The sequence below is a fragment of the Panicum virgatum genome, chromosome 8K (assembly GCF_016808335.1).
Source record: "Panicum virgatum strain AP13 chromosome 8K, P.virgatum_v5, whole genome shotgun sequence".
NCBI classification, from domain to species: domain Eukaryota; kingdom Viridiplantae; phylum Streptophyta; class Magnoliopsida; order Poales; family Poaceae; genus Panicum; species Panicum virgatum.
In genome coordinates, this window is record NC_053143.1 from 49,713,666 (window position 1) to 49,727,747 (window position 14,082).

Consider the following 14,082-nt stretch of genomic DNA (forward strand, 5'->3'; position numbering starts at 1 on the left):
TTAGAGAATATTACTCGACATCATCCATCGATCGGTACTTAGTCAAATGCTCGCAAATATGTGGATTATTTATAGAATTTTTTTAATAGTTTTATTTGTATTCATATTTTAGTTACGATGGACCCGCGACACACAGACGCGGAAGACGAACAGTTCCTGTTGAATATGATTGCCGAAGGTCAAGGAGATGCCCCTGAACAAGCTGATGATGGCAGCAATACCGACATATATTTGAATATGTCCGGTGATGGAATTGAGCCACCATCTATTCAGGATGACGCTGCTGGTGAACAAAGTGCTAATGTACATATCACAACTATACTTATTTGTAGTGAAAATCATATTTTCATTTGAATCTATATGAATATTATGAATGTTTTTTTATAGCCGTCTGGATCATCATCGCAGCAGAAAAAGACGAAGCGAGGCACGACAAAAAAACTGGAAGGGCGGTTCATTATAATGGAAGTTGGTCCAGATGGCAAACCGATCGCTCTAGAAGCTGCCGCCAAAAAATTCATAAGACAATCCGGATGTATTATCAGGGACCACATCCCGATCAGCTTCAGGCTTTGGAAAGCTTCCAATCCAAGCGAGGAACGGGATGCTGTACCCGAAAGAGAAAAAGAATGGTGCTGGCGGGAGTTTAAGAAAAACTTCACGGTTCCAGCTGAATCCGAAGAGATATGCAAGCGCTGGACCCTGAGCAAGATGGCCGAACAGCTGCAATCATTCAAGAAAACTTTGACGAAGAAATATATCAAGACCGGGACCACACCTGTGTTTACCGGCGAGCTCGAAAAGCTCAGGGGCCACTGGGATGCATTTGTGCAATACAAGTCTTCAGAGCTTGGGCTTCAGAAGGTGCAGAAGGCCCAAGACAACGCCTCGAAGAAAGTGTACCATCACACTCTAGGCCAAGGAGGCTACAAGCTTGCAATACCCAAATGGGTGAAGATGGAGCAGGATCTGCTTGACAGAGGCATCCAACCTGCGACCATGAACTGGCCTGAAAGGTCAAGGACCTAGTTTTATGGTCACGGTGGAACCTTGGACCCATTGACTGGGGCCTGCATCTATGGATCAAACATCCAGCTAGCAGCCCAAAGACTACAGGAGGCCATACAAGCAGCGGCCGATGGAACATTCCAGCCGGATAGAGAGAGGGATGAGCTGACTTACGCCCTTGGGAATCCAGAGCATCCAGGCCGCACAAAAGGCAAAGGCGTAGTTCCGTGGAAGTATGGGTTCAGGGATTACATTGAATCATATAGAAGCCGGCAAAGAAGAAAGAATGATGAGCGGGAGCACTTGCGAAGGCTAGAGGAACGGCTCATGTCACACGATCAAAGACTGGAGGAAGAGGTTCAACGCCAAGTGGCCATAGCAATGAGCCAGCAACAGCAAGCGCAAACGGTGCCTCCAGAGCCTAATGTCGCAGCCAATCATCTGTCTCAGCGGAAAAGCATCTACGCTTCCACAAACGTCGCCGTCGAGCCAACGGGGATCCAGGCCGCAGTTGAAGCGACGGCCCCGCAGCGATTTCTAGTGGATGAGATCACCCAGCAGACACCTTATGACCTGCAGACTGCCATTAAGAACTTAATATTTACTGTTGCGTACGGTACCGCCATGCCAACCCAACCAGGCGACGTGTACCACGAGTAGCAAATTCCGGCATGATATACAAAAGTTGGCGTGGAGAAGGTGTGCTAGGGTTGGGAGATGCTCGAGCTTGATATTCCTGGAGGCGATGGGGAGAGGACACTAGCAGAAACCATTCATGGCTACATCTTATGGGATAAGCGCTACAATGTCCTAAAGTCGGATGATCGAACACCAAGACCGGCATCTCAGCATACCTCTCCAAGGCCGTCATCTCCACAAAACCCCCCAAGGGTAGCACTGTCTCGGCAAGGTTCACCGGCACATTCTCCATCACCATCATCTCATGCGCCGATGAACACTCAAGCGTCACCGTCGCCACCATGGTCACCCCCTCCGCCGCCGGCAAAGAAGCAGAAACAGCCGCCGGCAAAGAAGGTAGCTGCACCGGCTAAGGAGCCTCCAAAGAAGAAGAAAACCAAGGAGGCTCCTATTAAACCCTGGGATGTGTGCCTTGAAGAATGCGATCGGATAACTCAAGAAAGAATTAAAGAGCACTTCAAGCCGAAGCCGGAGCCCAAGAAAGTGATAAATCCGAGAGATTTGAAATTTTTTAAGGGAATGTGCGAAGAAAATAAGAGAAAATTCATTCCGAGAGATCCCCCTTCAGACTACGACCGCACAATTATCAAAACTACTGAGAAAAAGAAGAGACAATCATAGTCATCGTCGTCCGACGTTCCACAGCTCGGAGCCCAAAAGAAATAATCAATAGAGCCTCTCGTAGTGGGACAGACAACGCAACAACAAGACTTTGTTACATTTTTGAAAGAATCAAACCTGACGGCGGCTCAGATTGCAGGGGGAGAAGATATTCCAAAGGCCGATGTGGTCGTCAAATGGACGTATGAGCTGGGCAAATCTCTTGTACCCCCCGAAGTAGTGTCCGTGCTTCCAACGCAAATGTATAAGCTGCACCAGCACTACATGCGTGCGATGGCCGATTGCATCTTCATGCAGGGTGCAAAGATTAAAGATGACAATTTCTTACGGGGGGAGGCCATTATATGGATAAACTGGGAAGAAGTTTACCAACTATTCCATCAGGAGGACCTCGACATCTCTATGGTCGGCTTGTGGGTTCTGTAAGTATTTTACTCTCCTTACGTATTGTTTTGCATGATCTCAACATACTGGTCCCTTGATTTATTCGGTATCATGTAGAATAGAGCTACAAACTTGCAGGAGAAAAGGATACTCACACATCGGCTTTATCGACCCAATTACTTGTAATTGGAGGCTTCTATGCGATAATTCCGATGAGATATTCTAAAACTTGTTCAAGTACATAAGCGTTCATCACAACAAGCAAATGATATTGTTTCCTTACAACTTTGCGTGAGTGATTCCTCCCGTCTAACTCTTTCTATTCTGTAATCGAATTGTTTAAACCTTAACTACCAAGAACTGCCTCCATATAATTTTGCAGTGAACACTGGGTCCTAATTATCATATTTCCCGAGAAGAGCCTACTCGTGGTTATGGACTCATTGAGGAGAAATCCAGAACAATACGAAGATCTTCTTAACATGATGAAAAAGTAATTCTACCACTACTCCATCGATGACCGATAATTTGAATCACTTTGTTACTTGACTATAATTGTTCTAATCATGCACAGGGTTTGGAAACAAGTCGCTAAAAATCATCCAAGCAAATTGGACAAGGAATTGAAGATCAAGACAGATTTTGCGGTACGCACTTGGATGATTCGTTGCATGTTTCATTAGTTTTATTATATATTCATGTAAATAACTGATAATTTCTTTTCTCTTAAAGTGTATGAGGCAGGAACAAGGCACTAATTTATGCGCATACTATGTATGTGAGAACATCTATGGTCTGGTAGGTCCTCCAAGGGCCTGGACAGATTGGGAGGAGGAAGTAAGTAAAAAACTTGTTAATGTTTGAACTCGTATTTTAATTAGTCGAAATTAATTATCCCCTTTTTCCATAGGTTGAGGAGATGCGCAATAAACTCATACTGGAGGAAAAGATTATGGCGATTCAAGAACAATTGTCTAGATTTATTGTTGAGCAAGTCCTCGATCCAAAAGGCGAATTCTACTATGATGGACAATCTCAAATTGACAATCACAGCAAATATGATAATATACGCGTATATATGTAATTAAGAACGAATATACCTATGTAAATATATATGTGTGTGTATGTATTATATTTCTATTTATGAGTATGTATGTATTATATATGTAAGCATTCCAATAATATATATATATATATAATTTTCGTCCAAGACATTTTCATATGTAAAAGAATTCACACGTATAGATATGTGTATACATATATATAAGTGAATTAATTTATATATGAAAACTATCTAGGACAAATATTATATAAGTAACTATATATATATGTATATATTAGTGGAGATCATACACACTGAATTCCAATACATAAATTTAATTAAAATGCAAAAGTATAATTGAAATAGAAAAAGAATTGAGAAAAAGAAAACATGGAAAATACGCCATCCACGTGGCGCTGGCAGCATCTTTTGTCCTGATTGGTGTTAGTCTTTTGTCCCGATTGCCAGACCCGGGACAAAAGGGCCCCCCTTTTGTCCCGGTCTGGTGTTCCTGGCAACCGGGACAAATTAATGTTTCTGTAGTAGTGCATGTGGACATACTCTGGAGGATAAGCTCGACGGAAAATAAATTCATTGATATATAGTACAATGAGTACTCGTACTAATGCCACTAGTGCACTCAGTACCAGCGAGCACATCAAAGTCAGAAAAATAGTTTAGGCTGTGTTTAGATCCGTAAAATGGTGGTAAAAATAAATTCATTGACATACTCTGGAGGATAAGCTCGACGGAAAATAAATTCTTTGATATATAGTACAATGAGTACTCGTACTAATGCCACTAGTGCACTCAGTACCAGCGAGCACATCAAAGTCAGAAAAATAGTTTAGGCTGTGTTTAGATCCGTAAAATGGTGGTAAAAAAGGTAACATCGGATCCTGTAGCACACTGTAGTACTTTTCGTTTGTTTGTGGTAATTATTGTCCTACTATGACCTAATTAGGCTCAAAAGATTCGTCTCGTCGTGTACATCAAAACTATACAATTATTTTTTTTATTTACCTACATTTAATGCTTCATGCATGAGACAAGAGATTTGATATGATAGGTGAATAGTGAAGTTTTGAGAGAGAAATTTTGGAACTAAACATAGCCTTAAAATATTATGACACCAGTGCGTACTTGCTTTAAAATATGATAGGTGTTTAAAATATGTATCAGTACTTGCTTCATCCTATTATTTCACAGCAGTAAATTAAATAGTAATAGAACAACAAATATTATCTCTAGCATGAGCAGCAGTTAAAAATAATAAAATATTCTACTAGTAGTAACCGCTAACCAGCAGCCATAAAAATATTACTCCCTCCGTCCCAAAATATAAGTATTTGTGGACTTTTACTGATCACGTTTGATCATTCCTCTTATTTAAAAAAATTATAAAAATGTAAAAACATTTATAACATATTTAAAATATATACGATGATAAAACATGTCATAACAAAATAAATAATATTTTCATAAATTTTTTAAATAAGACGAATGGTCAAACGTGAATCGCGGAAGTTGATAAATGCTTATATTTTAGGACCGAGGGAGTATCATTGAAAGGGGGCGGCGGTTCAAAAAAATGAACAGTGAAACTTTCACTTGCTTTTCACGGTCCACGAGACTTTTATGTCAACCATCTGTCATGGGGACTGCAAACATGTGTAGAGATATAATAGTAAAAAAATAAAAATATATAGTAATACACTCATATAAAATAAGATGACACAAATCTCGGTACAGAACCAGCGGACACGATAGAATCACCCGCAGTAGTCGGGTCCAAAATCGTATTTTCTGCTATCAGCCAGCTAATATAAGATGGCGAACGGCAAACTGTAGAATGGGATAGTACCATGACGCACTCCCACGCTTGCCCCAACTGTGGAGGACAAGTACGATAAAGATGGGTGGTATTGAATGCGGCCGTTGCGTCTAACCGATACTATCTGCCATCCTGTCACGTCCCATCTGGGTTGGCACCGCGCATCGAGCCATTGATAAAATTGTGTTAAAGTGCGACCTTCACTTGCTTACCCTGTCGCCCGTTTCTATCAGCCACATGGCATGCCCGCCGAGCAGGTCATTGTCTGGTATTTTCTTTGAAGTGGCTGGGACAAGTGCACTCGCTGTTACGTCCATCTATCATTGCCCACGCACTGCATGTGTGTTGTTGGCTCAGCCACTGCCTCATGGCCATGGCCACCCACCCCCATCGGCCACTCAAAAAGCCACGGCTAGCTAGCTCTCGGAATCCCATCAGCCCATTGTTAATGAAAGGGTTCGTTTGGAAGAATTTGTACATATAAAAAAGTTGAGTATTGCATATACAAAAAGTTGTGAAGTGAAAACCCAATTCGACTGTCAGTTTGGCTCGAAATCTAAACGATTCCTTCTCGACTCTGTGGATCTTCTTCGGATATGTTTCGATCTGTAAGGAGCATATGTCAAACTTGTGCGAAACCTTCTCATTTTTTTATCATAGACTCAGCACATGAAATTATGATATCACAATAAATTTTATGATTTTTAGACTTCATATGTTATTTATAGAATTTTAAAATAATTCGGCCTCATGTTCCCAGTCATGGTTCCGGAAAAAGATGTTCGATATTGCCTCCCATTTCATGGATACGGCTTCAGATTGGACTCAATAACATGAATATGATCTTTCAAAAGCCAATAACTTAAATACCCTTCAATAGATGAAATAAAAGGATTTTGTATTTTGACAGTAAAATCATGTTAGAGCCATTCTATTTAAATTGGCACTTTCTCCGTCATGACTCGTTCGAAGAGACATCGGCAATAATTCACTTTGGACAATTTATTTGTGAAAATGTATATCTATTTAAATTGCACATAAAATATTAGGTCATTACGATCAAATTTAAATGCAAGTAGATGATTATGTTCTCTATCAATCTATATTTTTATTGTGATTTTAAAAACATCGATTTAGATGCTACTGTATTTGGTAAAATGGTACGTAACATTTAATCCGTTTGTAATATATAAGACATCTGATGATTGAACCCATCGTAAGAATAGGATCTGTGACGCACTCTCACAGTTGCCCCGACCGTGGAGGACAATCACGATAAAGATGGGTGGCATTGAACGTGGCCGCTGTGCCTCACCGACGCTACCTGCCCACATCCTATACATCGAGCCATTGAATAATAGTGTTAAAGTAGGACGAGACGACACTGCAGGTAGCCCCGCGGCGACCTTGACTTGCTTACCCTCTCGCCCGTTATATCAGCCACTGGCAAGCCGTGGCCGCCGAGCCGTACGTAGCTCATTGTCTGGTCCTAATCTGCCACTGTCCCACGGCACTGTATTTTTTTTTTTTTTTGACAAGTGCACTCGCTGTGTACGTTACGTCCCTATTCATTGTTGCTCACGCATGTGTTGTTCGCTCTGCCAGACTGCCACTGTCTCACGGCCGCCCACCCCCATTCGCCACTCAAAAAATCAAGAATACGGATGCAAGTTATACATATTTTGAATAATTGGCTTGATTTAAAAAATTAATAAAATAAATTAGAATAATATTCTGCGTAAATATTTTAAGAGAAAAAATAAACTAAAATAATATACCATCATAATTAATTAGTTAATTAAAAAATACTATTAGATATCCAACTGCATCCTTACCTATCAAACATCAACCCCATTATTAATGAAGATGTTGTCACCCGATCTGTCACACTGCCAAACGCCGCGCGCACACACCCATTGGCCACTCCAAAAGCCAAGGTTCTCGGATCCCGTCTCATTGCTTACTGTCACGACGACCACCAAGCTCAGTCACCCCTCTCTTGCGTGAACTAAACATTAGATCTGGTTTGGTTGGCTAAAATTAATTTTTAACTCGGAGTAAACATTAGTAGCTTGCTAAAAATAGTTGGCTAAAATTAGCTATTCATGTGTTGTTGAGATAAGGAGTTCCCTCCGTTCCAAAAAAACTGTTCTTTTAAAAAATTTTAGATACATTACTCATCCTAAGAAATAATCTTATTGCCCATAATTAATATTACAATTGTGATTAAAAACTGTATTATTTATTTAATTTTCTATATCCTCAATAAATACATATGCATTGGAACTAGAAAAGTAGAATGTGCTAAGCATTTGATTGGTCGGATGCGTTTTTCTATATAATTTTTTTAGTACTTGGTATTACTTTAATTATATGGATCTTACTACAAGCTAAACAAACACTCTTCGTGACACAAATTTTAAAGGCTAAAATAACAGTCTTTCTGGGAGTGAGGGAGTAATAATTAAATTGTTAATACATTGTTGTAAACCTATTATTAGTAGCCCAAATTAGTCACCCTCAATCAACTAATTATGGGCTAGCAATTAGTAAGGGAGCTTGTTAAAAATTAGCCCATCTTTTTTTATGAAAAAAATAGCTCATCTTTTAGCAACATGTTTGGATTAGCTAATGCTAATTTGTAGCTGCTAAAAATTAGCAATGGAATCCAAACATCATTTTGGAGGTGCTAATCCCAAGTGCTAAAAAGTTTAGCACCCATTAGCTTTATCTCCTCCTCCAATGTTTTGCCTTTATTTTTTCAATCAGCTAAACTTAAAAGTTTTGTTAGGGGCTAAACCACCGAACCGGACAAAACACACCATAGTCTATGTAAAATGGAACAGGGGCATTGATGTGCAGTTATCGCCAACTTGCGAGTGTCGCTGACAGCTAGCTGGTCCCTCTTGCGTTGCGAGTGCCGCTGAGTGCACCGAGCACACTGATGCCACACGTAGAGCCCCCCCTTTGGGTGTCGCCGGAAACGGCTTCAACTTCATGCTACAGTAATCGAAGAGAGGTGAAACCGGTGGCGTTGGAAAAATGTAGCTCAACCAGCTCGGGGGCTATAGTAGCGCAACAATGCGGTACAGTACACGGAGCCGGAGCATTCCGCAGCTATTCCAAATCAGCACACAGTGGCTGTAGTTGGCGCCGTACCGTACGTTACATTAGAGCCATTGAATCGTTGTAATTAAATATGGGACATTGTAATTAAATACCAAGTATGGGAGAGGTGGTCGTGGTGGCCCCAGCCCCGACGACCTTGACTTGAGCCCTGTGGCGAGCAACAGCTGCTCGCAAGCCGCCTCTGTAGAAGTTTTACGGGCACAATTATTTAAATTGAGAACTAAATAATTGTGCTAAATGAATTTTATGGTGATAAAAGTCTCCTCACATCTCATAAAACTCTATCATTTTCTTTTCTTGTCATGTCAGCAAAATTAATAATATTTAATGTCATAAAACTCTCCATAAAATTCTTATCGAGACTAGCCTAAGATCAAGATTTGAAATGTTCTCTTAAGCCGTGACCCCACGTGGGGTCCATGTATTGTTTATGCAGGATCCACATGAGACCCACATACTATTTAGGTGGGACCCACGTGAAACCCGCGTACTATTCAAGTGGGACCCGCGTGGACCCCGCGTGCTATTGAAGTGGGACCTATATACTATTCAGTTGGAACCCGCGCACGAAATATATTTAATTATTTTCTATATATATAAATAATAACAAGATTTTATATACTACGTCGTAGCTCTACTATTTATTGAATTTTACTTTCACTAAGTAAATTCGCAAAATATAATTGAATCATCCATTCATTGCTAATTTTATCTTTTTTTTTCCTACCACAACCAATAATTAATGTAAGCCAATCCATCAACTATACCTACTAACATAAAAAAAATAAATTCCTATATGTACGACTCATGCAGGACCCATGTGGGACCCACGTACTATTTAGGTTGGACCCACGTGGGGCCCGCGTGCTATTCAAGTGGTACCCACGTGCTATTCACTTAGGATCCATGCACAAAATATATTTAATTATTTTCTATATATATAAAAATAACAAGATTTGTGTACTACGTTTACACGTGGTTGCTCTGCTACTTATTGGAATTTGCTTTCACTTCGTAAACTCGCAAAATATTAATTTTATATTTTTTTTAAAACTAATAATTAATATAAGTCAATCCATTAATTATACCTACTGATATAAAAAAATTTAAAAAAAATTATTCGTACATATATCGCACTCTCGGACTATAAACTATTATGCCAATCTACCGGAGGTTTGGCGGCAGACCAGCACGCGGATCATTGCTGGGACCTCGCGGGCCGTGTTTGCTGGGTTGGAGCTGGAGCTGGTGGCTGGAGTGGTGTGAGAGAAAAATACTGTTGGCTGGCTAGTGGCTGAAAACTGGTGTTGGAGCGGTGTGAGAGGAAAATACTGTTGGGCTGGAGACTGCTAAAGCTACCGAACAGAGTGACTAAACATGAGCATGCGGAAAGGAAATATTTTATTTCTGAAAAAGGAAAGTGTAAGCTGTGGGAAATCGATTGTTTGTTGGTTTCTCTCCCAGCAAGCGCGCGCGTATTAGCAAGACTCCTCAGCTGGCCCATGTCGATTTGTAAGGACAAAAAACAGTTGATTAACTCTATATGCTTGACTAATGCCACATGAGTCCGTTCTACACAGTCAACCACGTCAATAATTGTGCATTTCACTGGACATGCTAGCATGGGGAGAGCATCTGTCTCGTCCAATTCCTCTGTTGCGTAAGCTTAAATAATGTGCAGACACATGGCAACAAATCCTGAGTCTGTTAACTATGAATTAATTTGTCTGTGGCCTTGTTTGGTTTGGGGAGGGGGGAAAATCCCGATGATGCAATTCATGTGTTTGGTTGAAATAGTGTGGAATTTGAGCCCAGATAATGGGGCCATAGGCGGAGTCCACGGAGTTAGTTTTACCAAACAGAAATGTTTTATCAAACATATAGAAATATTTTGATGAATTTTTTTTCACTACGTAACGAAACAGGGCTACGATAAAGATGGGTGGTTTTGAATGTGGCCGTTGCACCTCACCAATACTACCTGGCATCCTGTCACGTCCCATCAGGTTGGCACCCCGCATCGAGCCATTGATAAAATTGTGTTAAAGCGCGACCTTCACTTGCTTACCCTGTCGCCGGTTCCTATCAGCCACATGGCATGCCCGCCGAGCAGGTCATTGTCTGGTATTTTCTTTGAAGTGGATGGGACAAGTGCACTCGCTGTTACGTCCATCTATCATTGCCCACGCACTGCATACATGTACATGTGTTATTGGCTCTGCCACTGTTTCATGGCCACCCACCTCCATCGGCCACTCAAAAAGCCACGGCTAGCTAGCTCTCGGAACCCCATCGGCCCATTGTTAATGAAGGGTTCGTTTGGAAGAATTTTTACCAGTTTTGGTTTCACCTATTTTACATAAATTAAGATACTATAGCATAAAGCTGTTTTATAAGCTAGGATAAAAACGAATTCGAAGCCGACTTCACCATCTTTGATTTTACCGGTAAAGCTATATTTTGGTGGAGCCCTCCTGAACAGCCCGAAGATGCTCACGGAGTTCAAGTCGTTGTCACTCGATCTGGCACGCTGCCAAACACCACCGTTGCGGTCACTATCTGTCACACTGTGACTGTGTGCCCATACACACACGCGCCGGCCACTCCAAAAGCCAAGATTCTCGGATCCAGAACTCTCGTGTCCTGTCTCATTGCTCGTTGTCACGATGACCACCTAGCTGGGCTTGTTTTTGTTTGGTTCCAAGGATTTTTTTTAAGTCCCTGAAATTTTTTAGTATTTAGAAGTATTAAATAAAAATTAATTATAAAACTAATTGTAGAACCTTAGGGCTAAACTGCGAGATGAATCTAAAGAGGTATAGTAATTCATGATTAGCGAATGATTACTGCAGCATCACGATAGCAAATTATGAATTAATTAGACTTATTAGATTCGTCTCGCGAATTAGCACTCAGCGGTTAAAAAACATTTATAAACAGATTTTATTTAATATTATAAAATAGTAAAATTCTTTTTAATGTGATAGGGACTTTTGAAAAAAGTCTGGAAACCAAACATCACCTGAGTCACCCCTCTCTTGCGTTAGATAAACATGGGTTCTTGTTTGAGGGGCCAAGAGCTAGAGCAGTCCCTGCGTACGCTAGGCACCAACAGAGTTCACCTAATCGGTGGTAACCTGTTCGGTTTGATCGGTTCCGGTTTGGGCCAGTACCAAACCGGCCTAAATTCAAAATTCAAATTTGAATTCAAAAAAATAAAAAATTCCCCAAAAATTCTTACAAATACTTTAAGGTGTGATGAATCTAATGGTATCAAATTTTCTCAAAAATTCGTTCATTTAGTATAGTTGGCGGAATTTAGAAGTTAAATCAAAAAAAGAAAAAGAAAAAAAGCGACGGCCCATTAAGGCCCACGGCGCGCTGCATGCATAGATAGGGTTCTGGACAGCCTGGGGGGGTTCGCGCGACCCCCAGAACCCTGTCCGACCCCCACCCGCTCCCTGTCCGCCGCCCGCTGCCGGTAAGCCGCCCTCCGCGCCCGGCTAGCCGGCCGGTTAGTCCGGTAAGCCGGCCCGGGCTCAGATTTGGTCTCCGACCGGCGCTCAGGGCCGGTTAGCCGGCCGGTACGAGCGGCTAGCCGGCCGGTATCGCCGGTAAGCCGGTGCGACCGGCAGAGAAGGTAAGAAGTGAAATTTTTTTAATAGAATGATTGGTTAGGTGTATGATTTAGAATATTAGATGATTTGTTTTGGAATTTAGGTTAGAGTTAGGTGTATGGCTGATATGTTTTAGGTTTTAGGTAATATTTAGGTGTAGGAATTAGGATTTAGGTAAGATTTAGGTGTAGGATTTAGGATTTTATTTATGTGATTGATATGATTTTGTTGTCCATGTATGCAGATAGACAATGGCAAGCAGAGATGTTGTATAGGAACACGGTGAAAATCTTTATCCCGGATGACGATGCAACTATTGTCGTACGCAGAAAGGAGGAGGTGGTGCGACTAGATTGAAACAACATTTGGTTGCGCGCGGGGCAGATGTGGTCAATTGCAGGAATGTGCCACCTGATGTGCGGGACTTCTTTCAGCGTGAGTTGGATAGGGCAAAGAAGGCAACTGCTGACCGGGCCCGAGAGAGGTTGAGACGGGAGAAGGCTGCAGCGGAGGGAAACTATCCCGGTGATGAAGAAGATGAGGAGGCTCAGGTGCAGTGTGCCATGGATCTATCGAGAGCGGAAGCAGAGTTCCGACGGGGGGTGGAACAGAGAGGAGGTGCATATGAGCGTGGAGGGGGTAGTGGTTCGACGAGGGGGAATGTTATGCAGAGGATGTTTCGAAGGTCCACTTCGCAGAGGGAGAGTCCTGTGGTGGAGAACTATAACTTGGCAGCTGGTGGGAGAAGAGGAATGACGCAACCAAGGATTGATACAGGCTCCTGGACGCAGAAGGGTAAGAATGCAAAGGAAGCTATTGGTAAAGTTTGGTCAAAGTTTTTTCATATTGCTGGAGTACCTGGAAGACAGGCTGACAGTCCATACTTTGTCAGCGCTTTCAGGGAGACACAGAAGTGGGGTAAGTCTCCTTTTCATTAGAATGATACCTATGAGATTACATTTTTGTATCTCATGATTTTCATATGATTGCAGGTGAAGGTATCGCATCACCCACTGGACGGGATATTGATGGCAAGTACCTTGATCAGAATGAGCAAGACTTGAAGTCGAGGTACGTAAAGTTTCAGAAAGACTGGCCTTTATTTGGCGTCACGTTGATGTGTGATTCATGGACTGGCCCGACGAGAATGAGTGTCATCAACTTTTTGATATATTGCAATGGGGTCACGTGGTTCCATAAATCTATTGATGCGAGTAGAAGAACTCAAGATGCTGCATATTTGTTCAAGGTACTCCCTAAACATGTTCAATTCACATTGATTATGTAACTAAACAATATGTCTTTGTTTGCAGGAGATTCGAAAGGTGGTGGAAGAGATTGGACCGGAGAATGTCGTGCACGTAGTCACCGACAACGGCTCGAACTACAAGAAAGCATGCAAGGAACTTCTAATTGAGGTGTATGAACACATATCTTGGACACCTTGTCTAGCACACACCGTCAATTTGATGTTGAAGGATATAGCTCGAAGGCCTGAACATGGTGTTATGATCAAGCAGTGCAAGCGAATTTCAAATTGGTTACACAATCATGGTCAGTTGAATACAATGATGAGAGACACAATCGGTGGTGAGTTGGTCAAGTGGAATGCCCCATTTTTACACTATGTTAGTTCAGGAATGGCAGACAACATCGGCGTGGACGGGCCAAACTTGGCAACACTATAAGGCTGACCTGCTTAGAGTGCGAGGTATCGCTTTGATGTCCACCGCCGAATACCAAACCGC